This window comes from Sturnira hondurensis, unplaced genomic scaffold, assembly GCF_014824575.4.
Source record: "Sturnira hondurensis isolate 20B ecotype Veracruz unplaced genomic scaffold, ASM1482457v3 Scaffold0022215, whole genome shotgun sequence".
Classification (NCBI taxonomy): Eukaryota; Metazoa; Chordata; class Mammalia; order Chiroptera; family Phyllostomidae; genus Sturnira; species Sturnira hondurensis.
This window is the reverse complement of record NW_028094846.1, coordinates 338,045-348,419: the sequence shown is the minus strand read 5'-3', so window position 1 is coordinate 348,419 and position 10,375 is coordinate 338,045. Positions and strand designations below refer to the sequence as shown.

Below are 10,375 nucleotides of genomic sequence, written 5' to 3'. Positions count from 1 at the left end.
TTGAATGGAACCGGTCCCACTGTGGTGCGCGCCAGCAGTGCCAGCTGGCGAGGAGGGGGCCGCTGGTCCCTCGTGCTGGCACTCAGGGCCACGGCAGCATGGGTGGTTCAGTGGTAGAATTCTCGCCTGCCACGCGGGAGGCCCGGGTTCGATTCCCGGCCCATGCAACCTCGTTCATCATTTTGATCATACACTTGCTGCGCTGGTGAGCCAAGACCTCAGGCCCCACAACCCAAGCCATCACCCTGATACCTCTTGGGTGACTCATTTCACTACAGGGAATAAACGCCACCTTGCACAACACACTGACTCTCCACCTTTTACCCCTTTCCTAGCTCCCCGCCTCCCCACAAACCCACACTCCCCAAATGGCACCGTGTTGTCCCAGTCACCACCCCCAGTGTGGACACTCTTAGCACGTGCAGACAGAGCATCTGCCTGGTGGCTCACAGGGTCAACACCGCGCGCCAGAGGTGCAAAATAATGCCACCGTCTCCTCAACGCACATCCCACCTGCCCTTCATCCCGCAACAGCAGCAACATTTTTCCCACCCTGGCCACCGCTCCACCATTAAAACCTCCACCCGCGAACCGCGGACGACCACCACCAGCACCGGCAGGCCCAGTCCACTCTACTCAGCACCACCTGCAGCATCACCACCTCCACCAGCATCACCAGCTGCCCCCTCTCCTTTGCTCCAAACCAAGTTCCATGGGGGCACCCTGCCCTCCTTCTTGCCCCTCCCTGCACCCACAGCCCTCAGCGGACCCCTGTGGGGGCTCATTTGGCCTGTACCCTCATCCCTCAGCCTCAGCCAACCACACTCTCATCCCCAACACGTGGGCAAGGCCGGAGGGAACTGCTGTGGTGACAGACTGGAGCTCCTGTGCTCACGATGGGGCTCCTTGGCACCCTGGACGCGGCTGTGGACAAGGAAGGTGCTCTCTCCTAACATCCTTGACACTTTGAGGCAGAATGGACGGCGTTGGGGGTGCAACTCTGGCCAGGAGTCCACGGGTCACCCGTCTGCCTCCACCTCCTCCCACCTGCTTGTCTGCGGGGTGTTCCCCACCCTCGTCCCCTATTTCTCTGCTGTCTGGCGCTGGCTGCTGCCCGGGATCCCGGCTCCCGGGAGGTGGTGTCCAGATTCCTTCTCACACCTCCGCCCGAGGGGCGCCATGATCCCGCCCTCCACACCCATCCCCACAGAGAGCACACGTCGCTTGTGGGGCCCCATCACCAGGCCCCGGGGGACGCAGCCGTCGGGACCGTGCACGAGTTAGAAAAGCCACCCCAGAGGTGGCTGGCAAGAGCCCACACCTAAGGCACCGAGGCTCCGGCAGGCGGCCTGAGTAGTTGCGTAGGTGTCGTTTCCAACACCGCTCGCCTTCCCGCTCCTTCCCGGGACGCCCTGTGGAAGGGTTAGCCTGTCCCTGTCGAGGTTTGTCCTGCCCGACTCCCTGTTGCAGGAGAGTCTGGGCAGGTGCGGCGGCCCACACCGGGGGCGTGTACTCCCGCGGCCACCGCAGCGAGACAGGCCGCGCTGGGCGGTCAGATTTGCAGCTGCGGAAGGAGGAAGCGAGAGGAGCGCCCGGGACTTAGGAGGGGAGACCCTGCCGGCCTCCAGGGCCAGCGAGGCCCAAAGATTTGGACGCGAGGCGGCTGACTGGCAGGGTTGGCGCTGGTGTGCAGGAGCCGGGGGTGCCTGGAGGGGGGCTAAAACGGGGGTGAGAAAACGCTCCGGAGTTTAGGAAACAGAGAGAAGAAAAAGCAGACCTTCCCTGACCGGGAATCGAACCCGGGCCGCGGCGGTGAGAGCGCCGAATCCTAACCACTAGACCACCAGGGAGTGACGTCTGGCATGTCTGGCGTGCGTCCTCTGCACACAGCGCCCGAGGGCCACCAACAGTGTCCCCTCCACGCCAGCCTCTGCCTTTGCCAAGTCCGGTCGCCCTGGGCCCCATCCACCCACCTGTGCGCCCTCTTCCGCTTGCGGCATCCTCAGTACACCACAGGCGGAAAAACAGACACACAGACCAATGGAACAAAATTGTGAGCCCAGAAATAAATCCAGGTGTTAATGAGCAAATAATTTCAACAAAGGAGCCAAAAATATACAATGGAGAAAAGAAAGCCTCTTCAAAAATGGTCCTGGGAAACCCGGAAAGCCACAATCAAAAGAACAAAACTAGACCACTGTTTGTCCCCATGTACAAAAATTAACTCAAAATGGATCAAAGTCCTAAACATAAGACCTGAAACAATAAATAACATAGAAGAAAACATAGGTACTAAGCTGATTGACTTTGGTTTTAAAGAGAATTTTATAAGTTTGACCCCAAAGGAAAGGGAAGTAAAGGCAAACATAAATGAATAGGACTATAAAAAGCTTCTGCACAGCAAAACAAAAAGGCAACCAACCAAATGGGAGATGATATTTGCAACAGCTCTGACAAGCGGTTAATATCCAAAACGTATAAAGAACTCACACAACTCAACACCAAACACACAATCCAGTTAAAAAATGGGGTAGAGGACCTGAGCAGACACTTCTTTCAAGAAGACACTCAAGTGGCCAACAGTTATATGAACAAGATGCTCAGCTTTACTAGCTTTTAGGGAAACACAAATCAGAAGTACAATGAGGTGCCATCACACATCTGTTAGAATGGCCATTATCAACAAGACAAGTAATTACAAGTGTTCGAGAGGCTGTGGAGAGAGTGACTGGTACAGCCACTATGGAAAATAGTGTGGAGGCTCCTCAAAAAAGTAATAAAAAGTAATAATAGAGCTATACCATATGATGCAGCAACCCCTCTTCCGGATAGGTACCCCCAAATTTTGAAAACATTTATCCACAAAAATATATGCAACCCTATGTTCATTGTGGAATTATTCATGGTGGCCAAGACTGGGAAGCAACAGAGAGTCCCTCCATAGATGACTGGATAAAGAAGATGAGGTACCTGTATATACGATGGGGCACCCTACTCAGCTGTAACAGGAGATGAAATACTGGCAGTTGTGACATGGATGGATCTTAAGAATATCTTGCTAAGCAAAATAAGCCAGACAGAAAATGTTAAGAACCATATAATATCATTCATATGTGGGATTTAAAACTGAAAGCAGCAAACGAACAAATAAGACAAACAAAATCTTACAGGCACAGAGAACAGTATGGTGGTTACCAGAAAGGGGGTGGGTACGGCTGAAAACGGGTAAAGGGAGTTGAATACATGGTGATGGAAAATGATTTGACTTTGGGTGGTGGGCACACAATGCAACGTATAGATGATGTCTCATAGAATCGTACACTTGTAACTTATATAATCTCATTCACCAATGTCACCCCAGTCAATCTACATTTTTAAAAACACGTGTGCCTCACTCTCCCACACTCGCACACAAACGACTGCCCGGTGCCTAGGGCCCAGCTCTCGCGTGAGCACGACGCACGAGGGCCCTGGAGCCCCCAAAACATCAGCGCACAGCGTTGGCTGGAATCAAAGCCACCGCTGGCAAAGCCCCCTTGCCCACCGCTCTTCCCCCAGCACTTCGCGGCCCGTTCGCCTGAGAAGGTGGACCCCACTGGGGAAGCGCGGGGAGCTCCAGCCCCGCCTGGATGCTGCGCCCCTTTGCCCCGCAGCCCCGTAAACGCACCAGCGCCCGCTCACGCCCCAGCCGCCCAGACCCACGCAGCTGCGCTGGCCCGCTCGCTTCTCCCGCAGGTTCTCGCTGCCCCGCTGCTCTTGGCCCCTGGGCTCCACGCCGCGGCGGACCCGGAATGCAGTAGTAGAAAGGCGGCGCGTGTGGGCGAGTTGCTGGACAGGGACGGGCGGCAGAGCCGATTACCAAACAGAAACCTCCATCTCTCCGTCCGGTAATCGAACCCGGTCTTCCGGACGACAGGCGGGGACACTCGCCACTACACTAACGAAGGAGACGGGAATGGGACTTCACGCCGACGCACCTGGGGACGACCGCCGCCGCCTGCACCTGCCCCGGATGCCCTGCCCGATGCGGGCTCGCGGCCTAACTCATCGCGTCCTCCGACAAAGCCGCGGGCGAGCTCCAGCCCGAAACCCACCCCAAGCCTGTCCGGGCCCCAACCCCAGCAAGGGTGGCGCCGACAACGCCCAGGGCGCTCTGTCTCTGGCCTCCAACGCAGGGGCGGCGCCAGAACCAAGAGAGCAAGCGGGGCCGCCAGGAGTCGCAGGTGGGCGCGCGTCGTGCCGCGGCGCAGGGTGGAAGAGAGGCCGTGGGCCCTGGAGCCAAATGCGTCGGCCGGTGCGCGTCCGGTCCGTGGGGCACCCGGACAGCCGCCTGACCAGAGCCAGGCCGGGTGAGAGCACAGGTGCTCGCGTCTGGTCCCAGCCAGGTGAGCGGGGACGTCTTCAGTGTCGCGGTTAGAGTGGCCGAGCAGTCCAAGCCGCTGCATCCAAGCCGCAGTCTCCCCTGGAGCTGTGGGTCAGAATCCCACTCCTGACTGCGGCCTAACGTTTTGCTCAGGGCCACACCCATCGCTTCCCGTCCTTGCCGTCCAGTCGGTCCCTGACCAGCGCCCTTGGGGCCCCGTCCACCTTCCACCCTCGGTTGGCCGCCCGCGCGCGCCCTCCCTCCTGCAGCCCAAACGGGCGGGAGACTCAGGTGCCCAGAGCTTCGGGTCGCGTCTAGAGGTCGCTCAAGAGACCGTGGGCGCTCACCTGCTCCCGCCACAGGTCGCCTGCCCTGCTAAGGATCGCGGAACGGGTCAGGTTTGGTCAGTTCCTGGCCTCTTCCGGGGACACCGACAGTTCCCATCAGCCAAGAAAACCCAGGATTGGCCGGACCGAGTCCACCTCGGCCCCTCTGTAGACTCCGTGCCTCGCGCAGAAGCCCCGAATGCGGGAGCCTTGGGTATCGGTGGCCCGTCCGCCTTGGGCACAATCGGAACAGGTGCCGTCGCGGCCTGTGCTCAATAGGTGGGGCTTCCAAAGGTGTGCCATCGGGGCATGGGTGGTTCAGTGGTAGAATTCTCGCCTGCCACGCGGGAGGCCCGGGTTCGATTCCCGGCCCATGCAACCTCGTTCATCATTTTGATCATACACTTGCTGCGCTGGTGAGCCAAGACCTCAGGCCCCACAACCCAAGCCATCACCCTGATACCTCTTGGGTGACTCATTTCACTACAGGGAATAAACGCCACCTTGCACAACACACTGACTCTCCACCTTTTACCCCTTTCCTAGCTCCCCGCCTCCCCACAAACCCACACTCCCCAAATGGCACCGTGTTGTCCCAGTCACCACCCCCAGTGTGGACACTCTTAGCACGTGCAGACAGAGCATCTGCCTGGTGGCTCACAAGGTCAACACCACGCGCCAGAGGTGCAAAATAATGCCACTGTCTCCTCAACGCACATCCCACCTGCCCTTCATCCCGCAACAGCAGCAACATTTTTCCCACCCTGGCCACCGCTCCACCATTAAAACCTCCACCTGCGAACCGCGGACGACCACCACCAGCACCGGCAGGCCCAGTCCACTCTACTCAGCACCACCTGCAGCATCACCACCTCCACCAGCATCACCAGCTGCCCCCTCTCCTTTGCTCCAAACCAAGTTCCATGGGGGCACCCTGCCCTCCTTCTTGCCCCTCCCTGCACCCACAGCCTTCAGCGGACCCCTGTGGGGGCTCATTTGGCCTGTACCCTCATTCCTCAGCCTCAGCCAACCACACTCTCACCCCAACATGTGGGCAAGGCAGGTAAGGAGCTGCCTATGGTGACAGATGCAGAGCTTCTGTGCCCACAATGGGGCTCCTTGGCACCGAGGACACGGCTGTGTGAAAACCCAGTCAGCCAATGTGCCACTGGCAAGTGGGTGCTGCTGGCCCACTGGCCCTCTGCCTCCAAAGAAAGCAGTGCACGGACAGATGTCAGACTCTTTTGCCGGCATGGGGGAGGGAGCTTGGGTGGGGAGGAGACTGAGGCGGGTGAGTCACATGGGGGAGCACCAGCAGAAGACAGTGGATGCAGGAGTGAGCAGAGAAATGGAAGCCTGGTTGGACATGCACTGTATGGCAGGGCAGGTGCAAAATGGACAGTGGTAGGAGTCAGGTCTCCATGGTCCTGTGTGGGGCTCTGGTGGGCAGGGGCCCAGGGAGGTGCTCTCACAACATTTTGGGGTAGGCTAGACAGCATTGGGGGTGTAAGTTGAACAAGATGTCCAGAAGTCCATGGGTCACCCATCTGCCTCCACTTCCTCCCATCTGCTTGGCTTCTGGGTGTTCCTGACAGGCTTGTTTTATCTCTGCTTTCTGATGTTGGCTGCTCAGTGGTCCAGCTCCTAGGGCGTGGTGTCCAGATTCCCCTCCACACCTCCATCTCCAGGGCGTCACATCCCGTGATTCATTCCTACCCCCACCCGGGGACACTCCATGTCCCTGGGACACCATCACCAACCCATGGGAGAAGCAGCTGGTCCGGCCATGGCACACTGCAGGAAAGCCACGGAAGCAATGGCTGATGGCAAGCGTCTCCAGGCGAAATACTGCGGGCTCCTCCACGTGTCCCGACCTGCAGGTGTAGGTGTCCTTTCCCTTCCAACCCACCTTCCGGGACTCCCTTTCCGAAGGGATAGCCTGACCTCTGCGAGGTTCGGAGGTTCGTCCCCGCCGACTCTGTGCTTCTGAAGAGTCGGAGCACGTGGGGTGGCCATGGCGGGGAGATAAGCTGCACTGGGGCCCTCGGGTTTGGGGCTGCAACACGGGTGAGCAAGCGCAAAGGTTGGGAGGGGAGGCGGTTGTCTGGCAGTGCAAGAGCCAAAATTGTAGGGAGCCAAAGGGCTTCGGCAGGCGAAGGTGCCAGCAGAAGGTACACAGCGTTGGTTAAAAGAAGAGTGTCCACACTCAAGGGCGCTTATAAAACAAAGGGGGGAAGAAAAGAGCATTCCCTGACCGGGAATCGAACCCGGGCCGCGGCGGTGAGAGCGCCGAATCCTAACCACTAGACCACCAGGGACAGGCGGCTGCCACAGCTGGCTTCCTACCCTTCCTGCGAGCAGAGCCCCAAGGCCACGCCCTGGGCTTTTCCTCGGCAGTAGCGCCAGCCTCGCCGAATGCAGCCACCCATGGCCCGGCCCCGCTCTGGAGACATCACCCTTTTCCTGCCGGAGGCACCCTCAAAACACTACGTGCCCGCTCCTCTCACTCTGGCACGCAGCCGCGGGCCTCGCATCTGCGGCCCGGGGTCCAGTAGCTCCTGAAGGCGCACAGAGCCCAAAGGCCCTGGAGCTCGGCAAAAGGTTAGTCTCTTGCGTTGGCCGGGAATCGAACCCGGGTCAACTGCTTGGAAGGCAGCTATGCTCACCACTATACCACCAACGCCCGACGGCCGGGCCCTCCGAGGACGCTCCTCTGGACGTCTGCTGTCGCCGCCACCGGCCCCACCGTCTCCGCTGTTTCTTTCACTTGCCCCCAGCCAAGCGCTTCTCTGGGCGTCAGGGACGAACGTCCCGGCGCCCCACCCGCGCCGGGCCCACGCAGGTGGCCTCCTCCGCCGACCCGACCGCCTCTCCGGGGCGCTCTCGCCGTTCGGCTGCTGCTGGTCGCATAGCTCCACGCTGGGCCCTCCCCCGGGTCAGGGTCTCCAGTCCCCCTTCCGCGGGGTTGCCACACGCTTCCGCCACTGGGTGCCACTGCCACTCAGCAACAGGGCCCGGGACTGCGGTGCGTCGGGTCGCTGGGAGCCCATTCCGCCAGCCACTCCGCGCAGGCCTGGGGAAAGGCGCTGCGGTGGCGGGTTAGGACTTGGCTGGGCTGCGGCAGTGCAGCGTCCTGAAGGAGGAAGGGCGAGGGAAGGGTTTGTTGGGGAGCATCTGGCATAAACTGGATCCTGGGCCTCGACGCAGGGCAGAAGGGCGAAAAGAGGGCCCCATGCGGGCAGCCTGCCGGACGGAGGGCGGAGCTCACGACCCAAAGGTCAGGTGGTCTTCCCACCAGGGAATCGCCTCCAGCGTGCCAGGCAGGGATACTCGCCTCTAAACTAACGAGCACCGCCGCGCGGGTGCTGGCGCCTGTGCACTGAAGTCGCTCAGCACGCGACTCCCCACGCAATATCGAACCCACCACGTCCTCCGGCGAAGCTGCCGTCGAGAGTGAGCGCCGGCCCGAGACCCACCGCGAGCCTGTCCCCGCCCCCACCCCAGTGAGGACGCTCTGCCGCTGGCCTCCAACGCGGGGCGGCGCCAGGACGAGGAGGACCCAGAGAGCAAGCGGGGCCGCCGGGAGTCGCAGGTGGGCGCGCGTCCTGCGGCGGCGCAGGGTGGAAGAGAGGCCGCGGGCACCGCGACAGCCTCCGGTCGGGGAGACTGAGGTCGAGGGCACCGACGTTCACATCCGGCTCCAGGCGGGGCAATTGGGGAGCCAGTGGCGCGGTGTCAGGATGGCCGAGCGGTCTAAGGCGCTGCGTTCAGGTCGCAGTCTCCCCTGGAGGCGTGGGTTCGAATCCCACTCCTGACAGCGGTGCAACTTTTTGCTCGTTCCTGACTCGTCGCAGCTATTTTTGGCCTCCCAGTCCGTTCCTGGCTGGCACCATGGAGTTCTCTGCTACCTCCTGCCTCCACCCTCGGTTCTCCGCCGGGCACGCAAGGGACTTTGGGTCGCACCTCGGGGTCGCTGAAGGGAACTTGGACGCTCAGCTGCTTCCTCCACCCATAGCCTAACCTGCTTGGGATCTGGTGCGGGCCAGGCTTAGTCCAGCTTCTGGCCTTCTCAGGCGACACTGTCAGACTCAAGGCGGCCCTGGCCGGCGGAGAAAGGCCCGGTCCTCTTCTGTCTCCCTCTCCCTTCCTACTCTCTGGGCCCTAGAACCTGTGACGCGCCGGGAGCCTGTTTCATAGCTCGTGTCCGCCTCCCGCGCAATGAAAGAGGTGCTCGCGGGCGCAATAGCTAGTGGAGCGAACGTAAATTAGGTTGCCGCTATTGCGTGGGTGGTTCAGTGGTAGAATTCTCGCCTGCCACGCGGGAGGCCCGGGTTCGATTCCCGGCCCATGCAACCTCGTTCATCATTTTGATCATACACTTGCTGCGCTGGTGAGCCAAGACCTCAGGCCCCACAACCCAAGCCATCACCCTGATACCTCTTGGGTGACTCATTTCACTACAGGGAATAAACGCCACCTTGCACAACACACTGACTCTCCACCTTTTACCCCTTTCCTAGCTCCCCGCCTCCCCACAAACCCACACTCCCCAAATGGCACCGTGTTGTCCCAGTCACCACCCCCAGTGTGGACACTCTTAGCACGTGCAGACAGAGCATCTGCCTGGTGGCTCACAAGGTCAACACCGCGCGCCAGAGGTGCAAAATAATGCCACCGTCTCCTTAACGCACATCCCACCTGCCCTTCATTCCGCTCAGCAGCAACATTTTTCCCACCCTGGCCACCGCTCCACCATTAAAACCTCCACCCGCGAACCGCGGACGACCACCACCAGCACCGGCAGGCCCAGTCCACTCTATTCAGCACCACCTGCAGCATCACCACCTCCACCAGCATCACCAGCTGCCCCCTCTCCTTTGCTCCAAACCAAGTTCCATGGGGGCACCCTGCCCTCCTTCTTGCCCCTCCCTGCACCCACAGCCCTCAGCGGACCCCTGTGGGGGGGTCATTTGGCCTGTACCCTCATTCCTCAGCCTCAGCCAACCACACTCTCATCCCCAACACGTGGGCAAGGCCGGGAGGGAACTGCTGTGGTGACAGACTGGAGCTCCTGTGCTCACGATGGGGCTCCTTGGCACCCTGGACGCGGCTGTGGACAAGGAAGGTGCTCTCTCCTAACATCCTTGACACTTTGAGGCAGAATGGACGGCGTTGGGGGTGCAACTCTGGCCAGGAGTCCACGGGTCACCCGTCTGCCTCCACCTCCTCCCACCTGCTTGTCTGCGGGGTGTTCCCCACCCTCGTCCCCTATCTCTCTGCTGTCTGACGCTGGCTGCTGCCCGGGATCCTGGCTGCTGTCGGCTCCCGGGAGGTGGTGTCCAGATTCCTTCTCACACCTCCGCCCGAGGGGCGCCATGATCCCGCCCTCCGCGCCCATCCCCACCCGTTAGCACCCGTCATTTGGAGCCCCCACTCCCCGCCCTCAGCCCACAGGGGACGCAGCCTTCCGGGCCGGACCGGGCACTTGGCAGCAAAGCCACCACAGCGGCTGCAGGCAAGAGCCTGTAGATAAGGCGCCGCAGACTCCCGCAGGACGCAGGACTCCCAGGTGTAGGTGTGGTTTCCAACACCCCCTCCAAGCTTCTTCCCGGGACTCCAGGCGGAAGGAGTGGCCCGTCCCCGTGCTGAGGGAATGTCCAATAAGTGCGGTGGCGAAGGCGGGAGA

At 60.7% G+C, this 10,375-nt stretch overlaps 7 non-coding genes across 7 annotated transcripts; 4 read left to right on the top strand and 3 right to left on the bottom strand.

Annotated features, from left to right (window-relative positions):
• Nucleotides 1-96: 96 nt before the first annotated feature.
• On the top strand, nt 97-167 carry TRNAG-GCC (transfer RNA glycine (anticodon GCC)). Its single transcript has one exon. It is a non-coding gene; the product is annotated as a tRNA-Gly (tRNA).
• Nucleotides 168-1,778: 1,611 nt separating this feature from the next.
• TRNAE-CUC (transfer RNA glutamic acid (anticodon CUC)) lies at nt 1,779-1,850 on the bottom strand. Its single transcript has one exon. It is a non-coding gene; the product is annotated as a tRNA-Glu (tRNA).
• Nucleotides 1,851-4,996: 3,146 nt separating this feature from the next.
• TRNAG-GCC (transfer RNA glycine (anticodon GCC)) lies at nt 4,997-5,067 on the top strand. Its single transcript has one exon. It is a non-coding gene; the product is annotated as a tRNA-Gly (tRNA).
• A 1,868-nt stretch (nt 5,068-6,935) lies between these two features.
• On the bottom strand, nt 6,936-7,007 carry TRNAE-CUC (transfer RNA glutamic acid (anticodon CUC)). Its single transcript has one exon. It is a non-coding gene; the product is annotated as a tRNA-Glu (tRNA).
• A 293-nt stretch (nt 7,008-7,300) lies between these two features.
• TRNAG-UCC (transfer RNA glycine (anticodon UCC)) lies at nt 7,301-7,372 on the bottom strand. The gene has a single exon. It is a non-coding gene; the product is annotated as a tRNA-Gly (tRNA).
• Nucleotides 7,373-8,423: 1,051 nt separating this feature from the next.
• On the top strand, nt 8,424-8,506 carry TRNAL-CAG (transfer RNA leucine (anticodon CAG)). Its single transcript has one exon. It is a non-coding gene; the product is annotated as a tRNA-Leu (tRNA).
• Nucleotides 8,507-8,970: 464 nt separating this feature from the next.
• Nucleotides 8,971-9,041, top strand: TRNAG-GCC (transfer RNA glycine (anticodon GCC)). The gene has a single exon. It is a non-coding gene; the product is annotated as a tRNA-Gly (tRNA).
• Nucleotides 9,042-10,375: the final 1,334 nt, after the last annotated feature.